We start from the raw sequence: 22,539 nt of genomic DNA on the forward strand, positions 1-22,539 counted from the left end.
TTGGTAAGACCTGAGTGCCAAGAACATGGGGGTCTCATTTGCTAGAGTTTGGCTATACTTCAACTACCACAGATCACACATGGTGCATGAGTCTGCATTTCCCAAAATACCTGTTTTCCAGAAGGAGATTCCCCAGTCAGGTTAGACACTGGGTCAGAACATCCATAAGCTTAGGTCCCTGCTACCTACCCCCTCTCCCTCCATCTCCTTGTCAGGGCAGAGATGGCCCCACTCCCCAGCCCCCACTGGTTCTAGGCTGAGACTGGTAAGGTGGGGGCCAGGGAGCCCGGTAAGAGGGAGGCCTCCCCACCCTATCTGATCTCAGACCTGCCTCCTCAGTGCCCCACATCTGGCCCAGCTCTATTTAGCAAGCTTAACTCAGGTAACTAGAGTGACTAGGCCACCCCAGCCCCCTCCCTTTTCAAGAGCTCTGGAGGGGCCAGTTTCTCACACCTTTTAATCAAGTCTTCCATTTCTTCAGGCACCTGACACACAAGCCCTGGATCAGGTGGTGGGATGGTCCGGCTGCTACACAGAGGTTCTCTTCTGTTCTGCATTCTTCTAGGCTGGATAATTATAGATCTGTCCTCAGAGGCCCGTTAGCATTGGCTGGCTGTTAGAAAGCCCATTTATGTTGAGCTGGTCTCACCACTTCTATCTGGTGTTACACTGCAGAGTACTGTATCACAGGCCCGCGATGCCTGCTGTGAGTGCGCTCGTGGCATACTCCAGTATGCAGACCGTGTGTGTGTGTGTGTGTGTGTGTGCTGGTATGTGAACACAGTGGTCATTGATCAGGAAGTCTCTATCAAGGGCCCACTGTGTGCCAGGCAGAGGTGGTCTAGGGGCACGGCTCACTGCCCTGAAGTACAAGGGACAAGATCACTGTGCCTGTGGAGTTAATATTGTAGTGGCAGAAACAGCAAACCATGAAGTAAGATCATTTCAGGTAGTGAGAAATGCTGAAGGAAACGAAGCAGATGGGTGCATACTGAATGAAAGGTGCAGCGGGGTGGCTAGGGGTGGCTGCCTTTGATAGGGTTGTCAGGCTAGGCCTCTCCGAGGAGAGAGGAAGGTCTGGAGGCCAAGCATTCCAGGCGGAGGGAACAGAAAGGTAGAGGCCCTACGAGTGAATAGGACTGGTGTGTTTGTAGGCGGAGAGCAGTAACAAGGCTGGGAGGGTGCATGGTCAAATCTGAGGTCACAAATGTCAGCAGGGGCCAGATCCTAAAGGGATCCAGGAGTCAGACCTTGGACTCTACAGTCAAATTTCCTGTGCCACTTACTGGCTGTGTAACCTTAAGCAAGTTACTTAACCTCTCTGAGTCCCTTGGTTGGGCGGGGGGTAATGACTACCCCCTTTAGACAGTTGTGATGATAGGAGGAGTTAACGTATGCAAAGGGCTTAGAACACTGCCTGCCACATAGTAGGTGCCATATGTGTCAGCTATTCTTTTCCATAAGTATTTGCTATTATGATCAGCCTTATTGTTATCATTCTAAAAGGAGCTTAGATTTTAAGAGGTGTGTATTGGTCTGCTGGGACAAGTTCTGGACGGGGAATTCGGGGAGACCTGAATCTCACTATTTGTTCTGTCTTCAAGTCCCTGGGAATTCAGTCCATCAAAAGGGGTAGCAAGACGGTCCTGTGAGACCCCAGCTAAGCGACTGGCACAGTAGTTGGCTCTGCAGGGTGAAGTCTTAATAAGAAGATAAGGTTGTGATAGTTAAGCTAAAGCTCAGAGGACACATCTGTCACCTGGAGCAGGGAAAGGAGGCAAGGCAGAGAAATGAGAGGGGGGCAGGCACGGTGCTGGGGGAACCTGGGCAGCACGGCTGGCCTCTCAGAAGCCTTCCTCACTGGGTTTGGCCTCACAATACGCTACCGGGATGGCTGGGATAGTGGCATTAGAGGCTGGGCGCTGGGCCTGGCGCTGCCTTCTTTTTGTCATCTATCCAAGGAGGGGGGTGGTTGAGATGGTTAATAAGCTCTTTTCTAGCAACTCTCCTCAAAACATCGTGGGAACGCGAACCACTGGGGGCTGGGGGTTCAAGGAGAACATTCAGAGATGAAGGGCTTCTTGGAGGCTAATGAGCCCAGGGTCTGTGGTAGTCTCCGGATAAAGAGTTTAGTTCCCTCTTTCCTAGCTGGATGTGGAGAAGGAACTGGCTGTTTGTCGTCCTGGTGAGGGCCCCACTTTCTGACCAGACTTCTTAGGCTTGTAGCAGCCAGCTCTGGGGTGGATTTCCATCGAAAACGCCTGCCCCTCTCCCCACCTGAATGAAGAGTTCTGCATGAGTTCTGCATGTTTACAAACACACACTGACACCCATGCCGTGCATGGGCTTCTGGAAATTTACAGGTAAGTCACATTTTTGTGAGTCAAACTCTATGTTCCATGCTCTTTGGTTGCTTACTGTTTAAAGAAGCCCTGTTGCAAATCCTTCTGTGAAGCAAATATTTCTCCCCCATAAATATCAATGCTCACATTTAGGCTTTGAAAGTATGGGAGCCCTTTCTGTTCACATGTGTGAGTGAGTGTGAGCGTTTGCGTTCATTCTGGCACATGAAAGGACCCATGAATAAATTTTTCTTCGTTCTCTCCCAGGCTTCGTTGTGAGATGTTGCTGGAAAAAGATACACTGTTCAGGCAAAGGACAGGCCCTGAGCAGCTCAGATCTCTGTCTTCCTGGCATCTGACAGCTGCTCCCCGTGGGCACAACCCCCCGGGGACCACTTCAGGGCAAGGCACAGACTTAACAATCTGGGGAAAATGGGAAATCTGTCTGCTTCCTGGAATGGGATAAGGGAGGCAAGGCAGATATGGGAGTGGAAATGGAAGTCACTGGAATTCTCCTAGAATAACCGATTGTGGGATGCAATTCATCAGAGAACATCCAGAGGACCACCTTTGTCTTTCTGTTTGTCTGCAAGATGAGGGTGGCAACCTTAACACTTGTGTATGTCACTGCTCAGAAGACTGGCTTGCCTCCTCCCTGGGCGTTGCTTCTTGTCTCACTGCCCCACACCTCTGAACTCTGGGTAAGGAAAGGCCCCCTTCACCCTCCAGGCTTCTGCAGGCTGGCGTGGGGGTCAGCTGAGGAGCCTCTGGAAATACTCTCCCTCATCATTTATTAATTTTCCCTGGCCTGGCCTGTTCCCTCAAATAATCAGGGTCAGGATATTTTCATATCATGCAGTTAATTGCCATCTGCACTGCTTAACAAGTCAGGACATTGGGTAGCGATCTGGAGGCCCACCGAGCATGGTGCATGGGAGTGGGTCATGGTGTTGGCTGCCACAGCCCCGGGATGGGGGAGGGAGAGAGGGAGCTGGCAGTGGGATGTGGGAGGTGCAGGGGCTCGAGGTTCACAGGAAAGGTGTTAAGAACAGGCTACTCCTCTGGGAGGAGGAGAGGGAGAGGAGATCCTGGCAGAGGGCCCGATTCTCACCACAGACGCCCCCAGGATGCCCCAGAAAGGGCCCCAGAGCACACAGATCTGGGATCAAAAACACTGCTGTAGCCCCTCTGGTTCCCTAGAAGCAGAGTCTGAGCTGGGGACTTGTGTGTGTGTGATTTGATGAGAGGGCACGGAGGGAAACTGAGGGAGTGTGGGAACAGGAGAAGGCAGGAGAAGAAGAATCTAGGCCAAGATGCCACTTCAGGTGAGGCCTCTCCTCAGCCTCATCCCACAGGGAGTCTTGCCGTGTGAATGGTCCGGCAGACTTTGTCCCATCTTAAGACAAAGGGGCTGGCTTCTGTCTTTACGTCAGTGTCATTATCCAAGGGCTATTGCACGGGAGGGCGTGTGATGGAGGGCTTAACCCCTGGGCATCTCCCAGGGACGTGGCTCCTGTCCTATCAGCTAAAGACAGCCCCGTTGGAGAGGATGTAGGCATGAGCCATGAGCAGTTAACGCTGCAGCAGCTTGGGGGTGGGTGCCCACCCTGCTGGCGAAGGAGATCTGGGTAGTTTGCCAGTGGCATCTGACACATCCTTCTAGGCTGAGAGACACCAGACATCTCGTTGCTCTGAGGCCGTCGCTCTTAGATGGAAGACAATTAAACAGCTTTCCACTGCTCTCTTGTAGTGCAGATGGGTAACAAACCAATAGACGGTGTGGAAGGCCTCTTTCAGCTGTGATGTGTTGTATAAATACCCGCTGGTATTACTGCATAACCACCATGCGGTTCAGTGAAGAAGTGCCTGGATTTAACTGTGCATTTGCCTGGAGTGCCCAGACCAGTGCTTAGCTGGGTTTATAAGGCTTCTTTCATTCTCCCCTGTCCCTTGGCCTGGGCTCCCTCCACGAGACAGACTTTCCTTTGGGAAGGTATTATCCTTAGGAATAATTGACAAACATGGTAAAGAGGGGCTACTTTTAAGTTTCTAGTCACAAATACTAGTATAAGCATCGTTTCAAGGCCATTTTAGACTAGAGCAGGGGAGAGGAATGAGGGCCACAGAGATGGGCTCTGGGTTCCACTGCTTAGCTTGCAGGAGGGGCCTCCTCCCATCCTCACCCATTTTGGGCCAGGCCAACGTGGATGCTAGACTTCTCAGGCGGGTGACAGCAGCCCTCTGTCACCCAGAAAGGACAATGAGTGCAGAGGAAGTGCTCCCATCCTGCCCCAACTGGACCCCTTCCTTCCTTGCCCCCAGCCCCGGCTCAGGAAACAAGGGGACCTCTGCCACAGGGGGCTCTTGTGGGATGTGTGACATTGTCTCACACCCCAGGGCACACCCCAGAAGGCTAGGCAACGCTGACAGAGGCCGTGGAGGATGCTGGGGCAGCTCCCTGCGTTGTCACAGGTCCTGGGGGACAGGCCACTCTTGGGAGCCCAGCGTGGCCCATGGAGGAGAGGAGAGAGGGGTGTCAGCAGAGCCCTCTGAGGCGCCTGCGGCTGAGTGTGGCCTGGGGACAGCAAGTGTTAACAGTGCAGGTCAGAAAGGCTGACTTGCTGACTGTCTGAGAGAAAATAATGACACTCAGGTGCTTCTTTCCACTTCCAGAAAGGGCTTCACTGCTTCAGCAAGACCATCTCTTTCCCACCCCCATGATGGGCCCTTGTCTCTGGGGTCATGTGCCGTGGTGCCCCTCAGAGGTCATCCAGCTTGCCCTTTTCTGGGGAGAGAGGGATTCCATGCCTAAAACACCCTGCCGTAGCCCTGCCTGTCCCCTGGGTGTGCACTTCTCCACAGCCCCAGGGATGGGGTGGCATGCTGGCCTGCACCTCTGTTAAACTGAAAAATCCAGAAACTGACTGGGCTTCGGGGAAAATGCACTGTGGTTGTCATTAGTGGAAATGTGGGATTATTTCTCAGGAAACAACTAGGTTGTGCCTTACAAGGTTACAGGGCATAAGCATAGTGTGTGTGTGTGTGTGTGTGTGTGTGTGTGTGTGTGTGTGTGTGCGCACACGTGCCTATGGTTGGTGGCCAGGGCACACTGTCCCCCATCCCAGGAGCACGGATGCTTGCCTGAGATGCCTGCTTGGAGCTAAAGGGGTCGAGACTCAGGGAGGACAGGTCTGCCTGGCTTCTCTGCTGTCCACTGAGCGTGAGGCTGTGCTCTGTGTACCTGAGGAGGTAGGAGAGGTGAGCTAGGCAGAGCCATGCTTCAAGGTCTGGACACTAGATGTACTCAGAGGAATCACGCTGGGAGTCAGGCCTAGGTGATTAGAAAACGGAGGCAGCGCGAAGCCCACCAAAATGGTCAGGGAAGGCTGCATGGAGGAGGCGGAGCTTGAAAGGAGTTCGGCATTTAAATTGGGAGGGAAGAAGAGGGAAGAGAAAGTGCACAAGGAGAGAGCCACTGTGCCAGCTGAGTGTGGAGGCAGGAAGGAGAGAGGGAGGCCAGAAGAAGATCTTGTCAGAATAATCACGATCATCGTCAGAGCTAATACTCATTGAACACCTAGTGTGTGCTAGGCACCATTCTTTGAGCTTTACATATTAACTTATTCAATCCTCACAATGACCCCACGTAGTAGGTACTGTTATTCCCATTTTAGGGAGGAAGACACTGAGGCCTAGAGAGGTTAAGTGATGGGCACAAGGTCACTCAGCCCGTGAGTGGCAGACTCAGGGTTTGAACCCATGCAGCTTGGCTCTGTGCCTCTATTCCTGATCAATAATCCTTCTATATGAGCTAGCACACATTGAGCACTGATGTGTCAGACACCCGTCTGAGCCTTTTATTCATGAAGTCCTCGCTGTTAATCCCATTTTACAGATAGGAAAACTGAGACACTGAAAGTTTCACACAAGACTACTCAAGATGACGCAGAGAGCCCTGGAGCCTGCACTGGGCCCCCAGGTGGTCTGTGTCCTTAGGGATCACAGCACACCTCCAAGCAAAATGGGTGGGGAGATGGAGTGGACGAAGGCCCTCACCATTGTACTCCACGTGTGGACCTGCTCCCAGGCACTGGGAGCTCTTGTACAGTTTGATCACTGAGAGGGGGAAGAGATGTGGGGAAGAGATGTGGGGGAGAGGCACACCGCTGGGCCATGTGCTAAGGGACCACTCATTATGAGTGGGTGGGAGGTGCAGCCCAGAGCAAGCTTATTACGGGCACGTGAAGCCCTTTCAGGAAATCCCACTCACCCAGAGGGTGGGCCGAGTTTTCTAGCGGGGGCAGAGGGCCTCTTTCTCCTCCGTCCCTAACTCAGGTCCCATTCCCTGGGAGCCTTCCCAGGCTGGGGAGGCTGGGGCAGGGAGCAGGGCCTGCTTCCTCCATGGCTCCCGTGGCCTAGTTTCCAGGCGCCTGCCAGGTACTGGGGCCTGGCAAGCGGGTTATAAATATCCCCAAGTGACAGAGAGGCCTTCGCTCTGACGCTGATGTGGATTAAGCTGGATGTGCAGCCTCAAGGTCATGGACATGGCTGTACTTCAATCATTCTAGCTCTAGGAAGGTTTAGTTAAGGGGACTGCCAAGGCCATAGCAGAGAAGCAGGGGCCTAAGGCCCCATTTCCAGCCCAGCTCAGAATTTTTTCTCCCAGGTGGTCCAAGTTCTTCACTCCTACTCTTATTTGCTCAGAGTTTCTCTCTAAATACCCGCAACCCCAGCTTTATCTGCCCTCCCCCAAATCTTGCAGATTTTCTCAGCCCAGTCTGGGCCCAAAGACACTCAAGTCATAAGGCCTTGGCTGGGGGATGGGTTGCCAGTTGGGGATGGGTTGTTAGGTGGGGGTATTTGTTGTTAGTTGGGGGTTGGATTGTTAGGGTAGGAGATGGGTTTTTAGTAGGGGCGATGGATAGTCAGGTGGGGGATGAATTGTTGGGTGGGGGAATTGTTAGGTGGGTAGATGGGTTATCAGGTGCTGCGGTCCCTGGCCTACACCTCCTCTCCCAGCACTATACTCCCCCCACCTCTTTCTAAGTGAGTTGGCCAGTAATTCTAGGTTGACTCAGCAAAGCTGTGTCCAGTTCCATGGAGACCTTGCATGTGTATGTGTTTGTTTGAACCATGTCTACTCTGTTTATAAAAAAAGGTATTTAGAAATCTCAGAGGCTCCCAATGAGACATGACCTAAGGGATGAATTTCCTCTGAGAATGAGGCTTACTTAGGGGGGTGCAGGTGATGTATATATGCGTTAAGCCCAGGCTTTCTGAACTTTCTGCCTCCCAGGCAGTGCTCTCCAGGGACAGCCTGCCTTTGGATTTGGTTCCAGGCCAAAGAAGCTCCAGGAAGCCCCAGGGACCTAGGCTGGGGTTAAGAGGACTTCAGTTTAAGGAGCTGGTTGTGGGGTGGGGAATGGATGGGGCTGGTGGCCGTCCTCTGCCCTGACAGAGGACTGTGGGGGCAACCCAGGCCGAGTTTGGGGCAGGAGTCTGGGTAGTGACCACAGGCCAGGCTGGGACTACAGGCCCAGCTGAAGTTCAAGTAAGTTCCAGGGCATGGAGGTGGGGATGGCTGGACATTATCTGTAGGCACTGGCATCTGTATCCATCCCCTCCTCTGTTTCCTCTGTATCCCAGGAGCTAGAAAGATAAAGGTGACATTTCCCAGAGCCCTGTGCTGCTGGCATTCTGGCTTCAGTCTAAGTTTTGCCAACAAGAGGCATCACCATGAGATCTAGAAAGTGGCAGGGAGCCAGAGGCCAACCCCTCTGCAATGGCCTTGGCAGGTGAGTGGGCTCCAGTGATCATGACGATTTGCAGTGACTCGTGTATCCATAATCTTGTTACCAGCTCCCTGGGTGTGGAGCAGCTGTGGCAGCGCTGGTGGTCCTGTTGAGACAGGTTAGTTAATGTGTTGCTAGGTAGACAGGGGGGGGGTCCCTGGTGGAATAAACAAAAAGCAGCCATATCCTGAAACTCCAGGTTCTGGAATGTCTCCTTCACTCCAGGACAAAGATAGGAGAATACAGCTGGAGGTTAATAAATTATCTCAAATCCCTTTTAGCTGACAAAGGAGCAGATCTAGTAGATAGGAATAGGTTATTTCGTGAATCCCTTCAGCATGAGCAAACAGGACAAACCTGATAGATGAATTCCATTAGGAGGCTCCAGCCCCCTTCCCCAAGCAGGCAAGGGAAGGTATAAAAGTAAAAGGCTTTTGCCTCAGTCACTGGGCTTCCCAGTTTCGGGACCCCCTCCCACTCAGGAGCTGAAACCTCTTCTCCTGCCTCTAATACACTATCTTCCTTTACAACTCCTTGCCTTCCCTGGTCCGTGTGTCCATTCTTCAGCTTCACAAGACACGATCCGGGCCTACACCCAGAAATTGCCGGCAGATCCTACATCATTTTGGGGTCTCATCCGGGATTGAAGGAGAGGTAAATATTATCTGTACCTTGCTACTTGCCCACCTACAGGCCTTCATCGTTTTTTGTCTCTCCTGTCACACAAATATTGGGCCTCCGTCAGCCATTTAAAAGTGACTAGTGTGGCTGCCGACCTTGCGCCACAGAGATAAAGGTTTGGCAGACGGGCTCTGGTTGATCCCCTCCGGCACTGAGCCAGAGGAATGTCGGCCTTAGTCCAACTGCCTTTCCTCTTGCTTTCTCTCTCGGGTGGAGTAAAGCCCAAAGATGGCGCAGAGTTGAGGTGAAAGGCGCTTGGCAGCAGTTGCAGGCCTCTGACGTGGCTACTCTGCGGTGTGTCCCAAAGGCTCCCTGGGTCTTCCCCCAGCCCGACTGCCCGTAAGGGTGCCGTTCGGAGGCTGCCCTCCCCCTCTCTGCTATTTTCTTATATCCTTCTACTGCCTTTTTCCTTTCCATGAGGAGACTGCCTGCTGGCGCATGGCCAGGACTGTGGGCCTTTGTGGACACGTGAGGGACCTCGGCCATAGCTACTCTACAGTGGGTCCCAAAGGTCCCTCTGGTCCCTTCCCAGCCCGACTGCCTGTAAGGGTGCCAGCATATGACTCCTTGTCTCTGCTGTTCTTTCATCCTGTTACTGTCTCTCCTCAGATTTTGAGACACTGGTCTGGGGTCTCTGCCCTGCGAGACCTCCGCAACACTCCTGGCCCATCTCAAGACATCTTAAGGTGAGAACATGAATCTCTGTCTCTATAGGACGTCTCTTGTCACTCAAAATAAGATTTACTGGCATTTAGCATTCCCTCTCATACCATCCTCTTGGGATCTCCAAGCTTTAAAGCGCTGGTGCAAGTGTCCTGATCTCCACCCCAAATCGCCCTGTTGTTTTTGTGATCTCTCCACCTGTTGTGGATTCTTCAATAATTGTCTGGCAGCCGAGACTCTTCGGGGGGCTCCACCCATGGAGTCCCGAATACCTCACCACTTTCCTCTTACACCTCTGCTTTTGTCAGCCATCTGACAAAATTCCCGGGGAAGGGCGGTATATTCCAGACTCACTTTACCTTAAGGAGGAAGCTTTATCTGAAGCCTTTTGGGGCTTCCGGTTCCTCTTTTTACCCCTGCTTACCTATTGAGAATCAATACTTCCCCCCTCACCTTTCTGCCCACACCACATGCCTTCTTTACAAGCCTTGAGTATATACTCCCTGCTTACACCTCTTTATTTAGAAGGCAACTATTATATTAATCGTGCCATCAATTTTTGTGATGCCCAGAGTCGGGGCATATACCCTCTGCCTTAAAGTATCTCATTTTCTGCCATAGCCTTTATTGGCCTGTGGGCCAGTTCCAGACATTCAGGCAGGGACACACACACACACAGACACACAGACACACAAACACACACACACAGACACATACACACACACAGATTTGGGTAGGCGCCCACTGGAGGCACGGGCCAGGCCGCCCAGGTAAGCGCAAATAATCCTGGCACGCAGTGTCTCCTCACCCACCTCGGAACCAGTCGTGTGGTGTCTGTGGCCCACGTTTCTGGGAGACACCCTAGAACAAATTGTGGGAGAAGACCTCCAAAGGGACACCTTTCTGTTCTTCCTCCTTTCCTCCTCACGCACCTTCAGCCCCCTGAATTGCAGCTTGAAACATTGGGACACATTTGACCCTCAGACTTTGAAGAACTGGTGCCTGGTTTTCTTTTGTTCAGAGGTTTGGCCTAAATACTCGTTGGAAGATGGGGAGACTTGGGCTTCTGAGGGAAGTATTAATTACAATACTATCATGCAGCTAGATCTGTTTTGCAGACAGGAGGGCAAATGGTCATAAGTGCCCTATATTCAGTCTTTTATTGCCCTGAGGGACAACCCAGATCTCTGTAAGAAAGTAGAGTTGACCCAGCTCTTTTGGCTGTGATCTCTTGCCTCCCTCCTCCTAAAGAGACCCCTTCTAAGGGGACTCATCCAAAGGAACCTCCAGCGGGATCCTCCTCTCCTGAGGAGATCCCTTCAACAAATATCCAGTCAACGGATCGTCCCAAAACTTTATATCCTGCTCTTCCTCCGGAGCCAATTCCTGCCCTAGCTCCTTCTAATTGCCCTCCATATCCAGGACCTCCTGTACAGAAGTGTCCCCAGTGTAGAGTAAATCTCCTTTCCTTACAAGAGATGCCAGGAGGAGAATTTGGGTCTGCCAGGGTTCAAGTCCCTTTTTCCTTACAAGACGTCAGACACATAAAGGGGTATCTAGGGAAGTTTTCAGATGAACTGACAAATACATAGAAGCTTTCCAAAATTTAACCCAGGTTTTTGAGCTCTCTTGGAGAGATGTTATGTTAATCCTGAATCAAACTCTCATCAGTTATGAAAGACAAGCAGCCTTGCAAGCTGCTGAAAAGTTTGGAGAGGATCAGTTCCTAGCCTCTCATGAGGAACAGGCAGCATGGGATTCCTGTCGGGAACCCTCCCTACAGGGAACAGGCAGTACCCACTGATGATCCACTGTGGGGTCCTGATACAGCCATGGGACATTGGCAGAGAAGACACTTTCTGGTGTGCATTTTAGAGGGACTGAGGAGAACAAGGGTCAAACCTGTCAATTATTCAAAGCTATCTACTGTTAGCCAGAATTCGAAAGAAAATCCCTCAGTCTTTTTAGAAAGGCTCAGGGAGGCCTTAATTAAACATACTTCAATAGGGCCAGACACCCCTGCAGGGGAAATTCTTTTTTTAAAGACAAATTTATAACTCAGGCTGCTCCAGATATCCGCAGAAAATTACAAAAATTGGCTATTGGTCCCCAAGGTCCAACCTTGGAACAGTTACGCCAGGTGGCCAACACCATCTTTTACCATCGGGACCAAGAGGAAGCCAGGACAAGGAGAGGAGAATAAGAAAAAAGACAGAAGTACTGCTGGCTGCCTTACAGGGTGCCCGGGGAAAGGGAAGGCCCGACTGCCACCAATGTGGACAGTCCCGTTACTGGCGAAGGGAATGCTCAGGGTGACCGGAGCCGACTCAGAGACCTCTGCGGCCCTGTCCCATCTGGGGATCAAGGGGATCACGGGGAGTCAGACTGTCCCTTTAGGCCTCCACCCCCAAGGCCAGTTTCACTCAGTCAGACTCCCATGTGGAACTGAAGGCGCCCGGGGAATTCTACCAGTGGCTCCCTTGTCCCATCTAACCATTGGGACCCCCGAGCTCCTGGTAACCCTAGAAGTGGAAGGATAACCTATTGATTTTCTTCTAGACACAGGAGCCACATTCTCTGTCCTCCTCTCCAATCCAGGGACCTTCCCCAATTGACATGTTACCATCCAAGGAGTCATGGGCAAGCCAATTACTAAATATTTTCCCCAGCCCTTAGGTAGCATATGGGGTGACCTAATGTTCTCCCATTCATCTTAATCATGCTCCCCCTACTCCTCTATTAGGAAGAGACATTATGGCGGCGATGGGAACTACTGATCTCCTAACCCCTGGAAGTATTTCTAAGCCGCCTCTTAGTAGTAGAAACCAACACCAACTCTGATGTTTGGGCGTCACAAGGGACAATTGGTCGCGCCTTAATGGCTGTTCCAGTCCATATTTACCTTAAAGACCCCACTTTATTTCCTTGCTGGAAACAATACCCTCTGAAACCTGAGGCATGAAAAGGACTAATCCCTATCATTAACAGTCTCAAAGGACAAGGGCTCCTTAGAGAATGTGACAGCCCTGCAACACCCCCGTCTTAGGGGTTCCCAAACCAAATGGAGAATGGAGAGTAGTTCAAGACCTCCAGGCCATCAATGAGGCAGTTATTTCTATACACCCTATCGTTCTTACACATTCCTAACCCAAATACCTGCAAATGCCAGATGGTTCACGGTATTAGATTTAAAACATGTCTTTGTCTGTATACCTGTGCACCCTGACTTACAATATCTCTTTGCCTTTGAGGACCCTGAAAGCCAGATTTCACAGCTCACTGGATGGTCCTCCCTCAGGGGTTTAGAGATAGCCCACACCTCTTTGGGCAAGCCCTCTCTAAGGACTTAGCAGATTTTGCCGATAACAGTTGTACTCTTTTACAATACGTTGATGATCTTTCATTGTGTGCTCTGTCTGAAGACCTCATCAGCCAAGGCACTACTGCCCTTTTAAATTTTCTAGCCTCTAAGGGTTACAAGGTTTCCAAGGCCAAGGCCCAAATGTGTCAGACTTCTGTCAAATACCTTGGGTTAATTATCTCTGAAGGGACTAGGGCCCTAGGGAAGGATAGAATTCATCCCATCTTCACGTATCCCCTACCTAAGACCCTGAAACAATTAAGGGGCTTCCTAGACATTACCGGCTACTGCCATCTGTGGATCCCAGGATACAGAGAAACGGCCCGCCCTCTTTACCAACTAATTAAAGATACTCAAACTGCAAATACTCATCTGCTACTTTGGAGCTCAGAGGCAGAACAACTTTTAGCCTTTTAAAACAAGCACTGTTAAGTGCCCCAGCCTTAAGCCTTCCTGCAGGAAAATCCTTTTATTTATATATAACAGAAAGAAAGGGAATGGCTTTAGGAGTCCTAATGTAACCCAGAGGACCCTCACAGTCACCAGTAGGCTATTTAAGTAAAGAACTCGACCTTGTAGCAAGTGGCTAGCCGGCTTGCCTCCGGGCCATAGCTGTGGCTGTCCTTCTAGTTCCTGAAGCCACCAAGCTCACAATGGGACAAGACTTAACCGTCTTTGTCCCCCATTACATTCAAGAACTTTAGTCACTGGCTCACAGATAGCCACCCCTTGTGGTATCAAGACCCGCCCCTAGATAATCCAGATTGGACACTTTTTACTGATGGGAGTTCTTTGGTAGAAAATGGCGCACAAAAGGCTAGTTATGCTGTTGTTACTTTACATAATATCTTAGAACATGCAAGCCTTCCTTCTGGAGCCAGCGCACAACTGGCTGAGCCTATAGCTCTTACTTGAGCACTAGAGCTGAGCAAAGAAAAAAGAGCCAATATATATACTGATTCAAAATATGCTTTTTTGGTGTTACATGTCCATGGAAGCATTTGGAAAGAAAGAAGCTTCCTAACTGCAGATGGGTCTCCTATCAAATATCACCAGATCAACCGACTGGTACAGTACTTTTCACCAAAGAAATAGCAGTCATACGCTGCAAGGGACACCAAAACGGAAGTGATGAGATTACTGAAGGTAATCAATTAGCAGACCAAATAGCCAAAAACGCTGCCAAACTGAGTCTTAACCCTGCACTAACTCCTCTAATTTGGGATGGGTCCATAACCCACATTAAACCCCAATATACTCAAAAGGAGCAAGAATGGGCTAAGACAAGGGGATACACTATCCAGTCCATGGGTTGGTTGCAAGGGGAGTGTGGCCATTTACACATCTCACCTGCCAATCAATGGAAAGTTCTGAAAATTCTCCACCAAACCTTCCACTTAGGAAGGGACAAAACTTCACAAATGATCAAAAATTATTCACAGGAAAAGACCTTCAAAAGACTGCACGACACATTCTCACATCCTGTGAAGTCTGCCATAAGAATAACCCTCTAATATATCCTCAGACACCCATAGGGGTGCAAAGACAAAGGCAAATGCCCAGGAGAGGATTGGCAATTAGACTTCATCCATATGCCCAAGGCCAAAGGATACAAGTATTTCCTAGTACGGACACACACACCTTCACCCACTGGGTCGAAGCCTTGCCTTGTAGAACAGAAAAGGCAATAAAAGTAGTTAAGAAGTAGTAGTCCTAATTATGGAAATTATACCTAGATTGGCCTCCCCAAGTTTCTTCAAAGCAACAGTCGGCCTTCTTTCAAATCTTCAGTCACCGAGGGTATGTCCAAAGCCCTGGGAATAGACTATCACCTCCATTGTGCTTGGAGGCCACAATCCTCAGGTAAGGTAGAAAAGACTGATGATGTTATCAAAAGACATCTTAGAAAATTATCATAAGAAACTAGCTAACATTGGACAGCTTTACTCCCCATAGCTCTCCTCCGTATTCGAAATACTCCAACGAAGTGTGGCCTAAGCCCTTTTGAAATGTTGTACGGTAGGCCTTTCTTAACCAACGACCTCCTAACTGATCATGAGACTATAGAACTAACCCAACATATTACTTCTTTAGCACAGTTCCAACAAGCCATCCAACAATTATCAGAAGCTCAACCTCAAGCAGATCGAAAACCCCTATTTAACCCAGGAGATAAAGTTCTTATCAAATCTCTTCCTTCTCTATCTCCAATGCTAGATCCAGTGTGGAAAGGACCCTACTCTGTGATTCTTTCTACTCCCACAGCAGTAAAAATCCCAGAATTTGACTCCTGACCACTCTCGAGTCAAGCTCTGTACGAGTGCACCCACACAAACAGAAGAAAAAGACGAAGGTCCTACATCTTCCAGTCAACCACTAGAGGACGTAAAACTTCTTCTACACCATAGAGATAAGTACTCAGATAATACAGTCTAGTTTCAAAAAGACCATATCAGGGGGCTTCATTCTCCTTACTGCTGCTTTCATTCTCTTTGCTGCATCTCTCACGTGAATTGTCCTAGATTCAGCCTCTTCTTCCTGTCATTACTTGCCTTGGGCAGGGCTGAGCTTAGAACTATTTTGTGTTATTTTTGCATACTATATTTTAATTAGTCTTTTGAAACTTTCTGACATCTAAGACACCAATAACAATCTCTACATAATGTTTTATCAAGTGTTACTCCTTTTATAATGCTTCAACATGGGGCTCCAGAAGACCTCATATCATCCCAAAGAAACGAAAATGGATGTACTTAGCCAAACATGTAATGGATGTGTCAGACTTCTGCCTTAAACAAGGAAATTATGTTGAACAAACCTTTACCTCCTGCCTAGTTAGAGTCTGCACCCCTTTAAGTTATATAAAGAATTATACCACCCTTCAATACATGGATAAGGCCATATCCTACTCCGATATCTACAATTGGGGTCCCACTACCATCCAAAATGACATGAGCATGTTCTCTATATAGGTTAGAACTGTAACTCCAGCTGATCAATGTGTTATTTTCACAGACTGTCCAACCATTGCGTTGATCTTTTGACCAATGGAGCTCCTTAACTGGAGCTCCATCACTGTTATAATTTATGCCAATGCACATGTTAAACCACCTGCTGGAATGTTTCTTCTCTGTGGGAAGATGGCTCACTCCTATGTTCCAGCTTATAGGGGGACCCTACTCTCTTGGAAGATCAACTGTCTTCTTACCCCAAAAGCCTCATCAGGTTAGACATCACAGAGAACTCCCTCTAGATTCCAGCTGCGACAGTGATATACATTTATTTAGTCCAGCTGAATATATTTCTTTATCTCTCTTTGCAGTATGTGCTATGACCATAGCCTTAAATGTAGAGATTAGCCACATTGCTTGTTCAATGGCAAAGGCCCTGAATGCCACTTCTCAGGCTATACATGCCATGGGCCAAGAGTTGGGACAAGTCAGAGAAGCAGTTCTTGAGAACCGAGCTGCCATAGACTACCTACTCCTCAAACACAATCAAGGATGTGGAAATTTTAAAGGATTATGCTGCTTCAGTCTGTCTGATAATTCTCATTTAATAGAAGATAAGGTACAGCAAATTCATAACATAGCTTCCAATATTAAACAACAGACAGGATTCTTTGGCTTAGATTTATCCTTCCTTACTTCCTGCCTTCCTAGCTTAACAGGACTTAAAGAAGCCTTTCTCATAGTTCTCTTTTTCATTATTATAGGAATTGCGTCTTGCTGTTGCCTACAGTGCACCTCTACTTGTGGACCACTCGCTAGCTGGTTACAATGGCCTCCAAAGCAACAAAACCCTCATCTGGATCTACTGACCTACCAGGGACCCTTAGATAGGCCTCTGGACAAGCCCCAGCTGCCAGTCTCCTTCTATGTCCCTCCTCAGCCTGAGGTAGCCAGAGTGGTCGTTGCTCCTATCCCCTAACAGCAGTTAGGGTCATGTCTTCAGAGCGGGGATTGAGACAGGTTAGTTAATGTGTTGCTAGGTAGACAGGGGGGGGTCCCTGGTGGAATAAGCAAAAAAGCAGCCTTATCCTGAGACTCCAGGCCCTGGAATGTCTCCTTCACTCCAGGACAAAGATATGAGAATATGCCTTGAGGTTAATAAATTATCTCAAATCCCTTTTGGCCAAATGAAGGAGCAGATCTAGTAGATAGGAATACGTTATTTCGTGAATCCCTTCAGCATGGGCAAACAGGACAAACCTGATAGATGAATTCCATTAGGAGGCTCCAGCCCCCTTCCCCAAGCAGGCAAGGGAAGGTATAAAAGTAAAAGGCTTTTGCCTCAGTCACTGGGCTTCCCAGTTTCGGGTACCCCCTCCCGCTCGGCAGCTGCAACCTCTTGTCCTGCCTCTAATAAACTACCTTCCTTTACAACTCCTTGCCTTCCCTGGTCCGTGTGTCCATTTTCATCTTCACGAGACAGGATCCCAGCTCACACCCAGAAATTGCGGGCAGGTCCTACGTCACTATTATTGGCAGAAACTATTTCCTGGTGCCAGGTTCACAGTTGTGCAAATGTGACCTTAAGCCAAAAGTCTAGCAGTGGTCCCTGACTTCCATTTGTCTAGCTCCTCTGATGATTCTGTAAGTCCCCATTTCCCTTACTAAATCTTTCTTCCTTCCTTCTTCCCTCCTTCCATTCCTCCCTCCCTTCTTCTCTTCCTCCCTCTCCCCTCCATCCTTCCCTCAGGTACCTGAGGTACCTTCCTCAGGTACCTCAGGTGTTTCTGTTTTCTACATGGAATGCTGATGGACACGTAGGACACAGCTGGGACAGGTGGATGATGGGCTGAATGGAGGAGAGCTGGACTCCAGCCCTATACAGAGGCCCAGGTGGATTGAGCCTGGCCTCTGTGATGAGGATGGGATGTGGTGGGGAAGAACTGCAGCCCGCAGGTGTTTGGACAGCCAGGGTCTGAGACTGTCTGGGTGGCCAGGGAGGGACTGGCCAACTGGTCCTCAGTGACTCAGTTGATGTGGAGAAGAGATGATGGTGAAGGGAAGCAGAGTTTGCCATCCCGGAATACGACTTCTAGGACATTGATTATTTTAAGCTGGCTATTTTTAAGAAACAAAAGACTCAGAAAGAAACTTTGACCCTCCTCCCTACCTGCCTAAAGGAATTCAGATAGAAACACCTTAGCATAACATTATCTAAGTGTGGCAGACAGAGAGGAACTTGCTAAGCCTGTGTTAAACTCCCCTCTGTGTCCCATTGTTTCTGGGTGGCCCTGCAAGAATTTGTGTACCAAATGTTTGCTCTTTCTCATCTACTTGTGAATTGCCTGCTTTCCCTCTGAAATCTCAGACCAGTGGTCACCCAGGTCTGCCTCTCTTTTGTCTAACAGGGAATGGCATGTAAGCATCAACTACCCAGTGTATCTTGGGCCCTACATTCTTGTGAAACCCTCGTTTTCACATACATAATAAATCTGGCCATTTCCTCCTGTTAATCTGGCTCAAGTCAATTTGATTATTAGACCACTTCGAGAAATTTAGAAGGGAAGAGGAAAATTATTTTCCCTCCCTCACAGTGGAAATCCCAGCATATCCTTTCAAAGACAACCTAGTGCTGCCCTTGTTCAGAGACCACTGGCTCTTCCCTGCTGCAGAGAGTTGCGGGGAATGGGAAGCACATCCAGGCAGAGCTCCCCGCCCCCCCCTTTGCCCCAGGTCTGGGGGCTGAGCTGCATCCAGCTGTAGAGATAATTCTAGTACATCCAGGAGAGGATGCAATGACCAGTGACCCTTTCAAGAAGGCGGCTGGAGAAATGCACAAGCTGTCAAGAACATTCTCTGGAGAACTTGCCCAGGCTGCTTTGGCCCCGCAAGACTGATCCCACTGCGTCATCTCACTGCCTCTGGGAAGCCGAGATGCAGGTCAGCCTGGAAGGAAGGCTCAGCAGGTGGCTCAGAGGTGAGGGAGGACCCAGGCATGGGTCCTGGCATGGCTGCCTGACTAAGGCCTGCCCCCACAGGGGAGGAAAGGCTGAGATGACCCGAGAGGGGCCAAGTTCCTGCTAGACTCATATCTGAGCATACACACGCCCCCTACAGAAGAATAAAAAAAAAAAAAGACTGTCGGAGGCAGAAATGACTGGGAGTGGTGGAGCTGGGCATACGACATCTTGTTCGTGGCTCTTGGCTCCTGACACACCTGATTGGTCTAGATGCCCTTGCCACGTAGCCGTCCCTCCACAGTGAACACATAACGCCCCATGCAGCCCCCCTGGTCCCAGTCTTGTCCACCAGTTCTGATTTGCTTACCCTCCCTCTGTGTACATTCCTTATCTGGAAAGTGGGGTAACAGTAAAACCCACAAGCTGGGTGTCCTTAGGAATAAGCCTCAGGGTTAAAAGTTAAGTGTTCAGAGCTGCGCTGGCACGTGTGTGTCTCATACATGTGAGCTGCTATGAGTGTTAGATTATTCATTGAACCCAGCAATCGGATGCTTGTCCCACCTCTCCAGTGTCCACGACCAGCAGTTACGGTATTACAACATTTTCTGGTTTTTGTTCCCATGTCACCAAACCGCACCTCTGAGAGCAGAGCTAAGGCTTGATGTTGTTACCCTGCCCTGAGCAGCCGTCCCTGAGCAGGTTCAGCTGCACACAGGTGACCCTGTCAGGAGCTGGTGAGGAGCAGCCTTGCAGGGGGCGGACCTCAGAGGTTTATGTGTGAGTATTGGTGCCTGTCCAGTGACCTACAGCAAGCCTCCTTCAGGCCTCAGAATAGTTCTCATCACCGCAAGGCTACAGGTGAGGAAACTGAGGCTCAGTGCAGGAAGTAGCCAGCGCTCACAGAGCTAGTTAGTGGAGCTGGGGTTTGAACCCAGTCTGTCTGGGTCAGAGCCAGGGGTGTAACCACTGAGAGCACTGCCAAATGGAGCAGTCGCCTCCTGGGACCTTCCTTGAGGGTGTGTGGGCCCCTGTCAGCACCACCTCCAATCTCTTCCTGGCTCCCCTCCCCACTGCCCTGCGCCGCTTCCTCCCAGGGCAAGACAGGGAGGAGTGCATGTGGAAGCACAAGGCTTTGCTCCCTCCTTCTGGCCTGGCCTAATGAGTGCAGGGTGGGTTTTGTGTTTTGTGTGTGCGTTTTTCCCTTTACTTCCTTTCTTTCAGTTTAAGCTGGCACTGATATCATCCACTGGTATTTAAGTCCTAGCTCTTTCTAAATAAGGAAAGGACAGGATTGGCCTCAGCTTGTGCTTGGGGAGGTGGCCACCGGGGTGGCAGACGTTCCCACAGCAGTAGCATGAGGGGCACTGAACCCAGTGAGGCTGGCTCTTGGTCTCCCTTTGAGAGGAGGAACCAGCTTTCCTTGTTGATTTAGGAGACTTAGAGCCACCTGGAACGATCTGATGGCAGAGGAGTGACATGCTGCCACCCTATTCTCGTTCAGTCCTCAGCCTGAAATTCCACCATCCCTGTCAACCTTGGTTTCAGGGGTGTCAAGTTGAGAATCCACAGTCGAATGGCCCATATAGCTTCTCAATTCTGAACGTGAATGCTGTGATCTCTAACTCTTTCTGGACCCATTACTCCCTATTGCCCTACTTACTACCACGAACATTTACTTTCCCTGCTTGTTACCTGTGAATAGTGCCAACTCCAAACTTTTGTCTTGTCATTGCAGGTAGCCCTGGGATAGGTAGAACCTATGAGAATCCTACGGATTCCCTTATAACTGAACTTTGTAGGAACTGATATTTTTCACAGCCACTCTCCAATAACTCCAGTTGACGAGGGCTTGGGGCGCTTGGGGGCAGGCAGGGTTATTTCGGAGCCTGGGGCATGCCTTGGACGAAGCAGGGCAGAAGAAGGGAGAAGTGGAGCCTGGACAGGGAAAGGTGGGAGGTTATTCACCATCTTCACTGTTTTTCCAGGGCAGGCCTCCAATGGGACTATCCCAGCCATCATTTTTTAAGCAACCAGCATAGCCCAGGATTGTCTAGATGCTTCGGGGACATCATCGAAGTCTGCTCAGATGGGGAGACTGAGGCTCTGGGAGGAGGAGTCACTCTCCCAAGTCTTCAGGGTGGGTGACAGGCCACAGGGTTCTTGCTGATTTCCAGAGCCCATGTATCTGCATGGCACATTATCTTCTCACTGCAGAGTCTCTTACTGATTCATCAAATACAGATTCATGGAATGTCCCCTCCTTGCCAGGATCCTGGCTGGAAGCAGTCTAGGCCCCTGATCAGTTCCCAGGCTGATGGGAGAGGCAGGATGAGCAAGCGAGAACCTTCTAACTCATAGAGGTGGGCGCTAGAATGCTCCCACCACCGCCAGCAGCGTTTCCTGATGGTTCATTGTGCAGCAGGCTGTCCTAGTGCTTTGCGGGTGGTAACCCTATCAAAAGCCTGACCACGTGGGTACCGCTACCACCTCCATTTTAGACGGCAGCCATCTGGGTCTCGGAGAGGGTAAGCAATTTGCCCAACGCCACATAGCTAATAAGTGCAGGGCCAGGGTTTCTCACCACCACGTTATCTAGCAGGTAGGAACAAAGTGGCCCCAAAGATGCAGCAACTATGTGGAGCACTTCATTCACTCCTTACAACAGGCCCACGAGGCAGACGAGTGAACTAAGACCTGGGCAGGTGAGTGGCCTGCCCAGTGTCCCTCACCTAGTAGGAAGCGGTGCTGGGTTTTCAACCCAGGCGTTGTGTCTCCGGAAGTTCATTCAACCCTTTATCTGTGCTGGCGGGGAAGAATCTGTTAGTGACAGGGAGGGGGTGATGAGAAATGCTACAAAAAGGGGGCAGCTTAGAAATATTCAGCATTGGGGCAGAAGGCTTCCGTAAGTCAGCTTATGAACTGCTGGGTCTCTTGGAGGGGCCTCCACTGGCAGCCTCTGTGCCCTCTGTTTGAGACGTCCACCCTGCCTCTGATGGACACTATCTGAGCCTCCGTCCCCAAGAGTGATTCGTCTCATGGATGAGAGCCTCCAACACCTGTCCCTGTCGGGCGACACATCCACACGCACGCTCCCTGTCTGGTTAGAGATGCATCAGGCCCGATTAAGCCCGTGAACCTGCCTGTTATTTGTGGATCTCTTTAGCTGAGAGCTGCAAAGATAAATGGAAATCAAGAGCTGTTCACACTGGGAATTGCCTGGTGACAGATGTCTTGTGAAAAGTCTGGAGTAGAGAAATGGGAGAGTGGACACCACCCACCACCCATGTGACACGGGTAGAATGAATGACCGACCACCTAGTGCCCCACCCCAGTCTCTAGCAAGTATCATCCTAGCACAAGTATCACCCACCTCTGGGGAGGGGAGCAGGGAGCGTTCTTGTCTTTTATGGCCCTGCTCCCCAGTTCTGCAGGGAGGGGACACAGGCAGCCAAGGAGCAAAAGTGTCCCCACAGAGCAGATTGGCACCACCAGACTGCCCTGCTTCATACCTTCAGGTCAGGACTCCACATCCTCACTTTGGGTTCCTTTTCGGCCAGCAAACACACCTGGGAAAGGGGTACCCCTGCCACTCTGATCCATTAGCCCTTCTCCAGCAGGGTTGGACATCTCCCAGGAAAATGGTGAGCTGCAGGTGAAAAGACACCCGGGGTGCCCCTACCTGCTTCCCAGCAGAGCTCTGCTATAGCTGGATTCAGCCCACCTCATCCTTCCTGGCTATCCCCGTTCTGCCTGATCACAGGTGCTCCAGCTCCCCTAGACCTTCACACA

General features: G+C 50.2%; 1 long non-coding RNA gene across 1 annotated transcript in view; it reads left to right on the forward strand.

The window, feature by feature from the left end:
• The window catches only part of LOC308495901, a 40,207-nt gene extending 22,985 nt beyond the window's left edge, over positions 1-17,222 (forward strand). The window contains exons 3-7 of the long non-coding RNA XR_013993073.1: positions 8,202-8,252; positions 8,702-8,788; positions 9,425-9,501; positions 15,057-15,253; positions 16,555-17,222. This is a non-coding gene — a long non-coding RNA (uncharacterized lncRNA). The remainder of the gene's footprint in view (positions 1-8,201; positions 8,253-8,701; positions 8,789-9,424; positions 9,502-15,056; positions 15,254-16,554) is intronic.
• Positions 17,223-22,539: the final 5,317 nt, after the last annotated feature.

The sequence above is a fragment of the Rhinolophus hipposideros genome (assembly GCF_964194185.1).
Source record: "Rhinolophus hipposideros genome assembly, chromosome: 3".
Classification (NCBI taxonomy): domain Eukaryota; kingdom Metazoa; phylum Chordata; class Mammalia; order Chiroptera; family Rhinolophidae; genus Rhinolophus; species Rhinolophus hipposideros.